Genomic DNA, 1,715 nt, shown 5'->3' on the forward strand with positions numbered 1-1,715 from the left:
TAATGAAAAACAGGTTCTACACTAGTTAATTTTATACACTTCTAAAGAAGCTTTTTAAAAGATTACAAACATTTAAAAAAAATATTTCATGACACATTCCCTTTTGCGTTAGTTTGATATCATGTATGCTTAAAACCCCCTGAAAATAGGGTAGTCATATAGTTTGTTTGTTTCTTTGTTTTATGTAACTTTGTTTCGGATTTCTAGGATTCTAAAGCACTGAACTTGTAAAATAATGAATATGTAATGATTACTGGTAATTTAACCTCATAAATGTAAATTCTTAATACGTGTTTTTTAATGTTTTGTCCTTATATGCATCTTAATTTATTTCATATTGTTATTCCAATAAGGACTCTGACTCATATGAAACATGAAAATATGATTTCCTTATGATTATTAGAAGTCCACATTAATAGTCTGTATGTTTCACACCAAATTGTGTCTGCTGTTTCGGAGGAGACCGCTTCCTTTGGGCAGAGACACACTGCCGTATTTCTCGTGTGAGGATCGCATCATAAACCTGGTACTGGCCCGTCACCTCTCCTGAGCTGACCTTGACAACTGCATAGAAATCCATCATGCTGTCATGTTCAGGTCAGGAGAGGTGCTGGCCAGTCCATGCAGTGTGAGTTATACCACAGTGTGTCCCTGCCCTTTAAAAGGTAATTACCCTGCATGCTAATAACAATAAATGTAATGCAACAGAAAGAGGTAAACAAAATTATTTTTACTACAAAAATGTGTAAAATTCCTTAATAATCAGTACAAAGAGTTGCAAAACAAGCCTAAATTTACGCTTTTGCCAACATACTGTATCTGGTACCGGCAAAGAGATGCTGAATATACAAATCATGACAATTTCTGATTATTTTTTCAATTTATCGCTTGTACCTGTTAACATAATGCAGAAAAGAACAGTGATGATTTACTGGTAATAAAGTACCTTTACACCACCTCAGAAGGCGTGTAACCCGTTTTTTCTTTGATTGAATGCCAGAATTTCTGTACAGGTCTCTCTCTCTTTCTCCCTCTCTCCCTTTTTCTATCTCTCTTTCTCTCTGCAATAGACTTCCCCCGTAACTCCGAACATTGCCGCGGACTTCAAGGAGAAGTTCGTGTTCGGCGATTAGCACTGGACACTAACTGTCCGGTATGAACCCCGAACGTTTAAGTTCGGGTTCTTTCATCTCTATTCAAAGGATTTTTCTAAAAAAAAAAAAATATTGAAAATAAATAATAATCACCTAATAATATAAAAAATTTAATTTTTAAGTTATAAAAAATGACAGAGTAAAAATATTGCCCAGTAAATCCTCCTTTATGTATGTGCCACTTAATTTTCTAATGGTCTTACAAAACTTCAGCACCCGAAGAAGGTAAGAAGAACTCTCCTGCCCCTTACTGGATACAGCTGGAATAATGTTTTTCAAGTCATGGAGTACATTGAAAACTGTTACATTCTTAATGCATGAACTTTTAAGACTATTATAAAGAAACTTTCAAAATGTAATTTCCAAGTAAAGTAATTTTCATAATAATTGGCTTAACCAATGTCACAGGATCATAAACATAATAACTATCCTTACTATTTAGACTGTTAATAAAATGCATATTGACACCGACTAACATTTACAATGAAATAGTTTTATTGAGTAAGAAATTGAATAAAAAAATCATGATCACCAAAATTACAAACAGGTAATATATATCTA

This window comes from Phyllobates terribilis, unplaced genomic scaffold (assembly GCF_046119375.1).
Source record: "Phyllobates terribilis strain yellow unplaced genomic scaffold, ASM4611937v1 Scaffold_3__8_contigs__length_932513732, whole genome shotgun sequence".
Lineage (NCBI taxonomy): Eukaryota > Metazoa > Chordata > Amphibia > Anura > Dendrobatidae > Phyllobates > Phyllobates terribilis.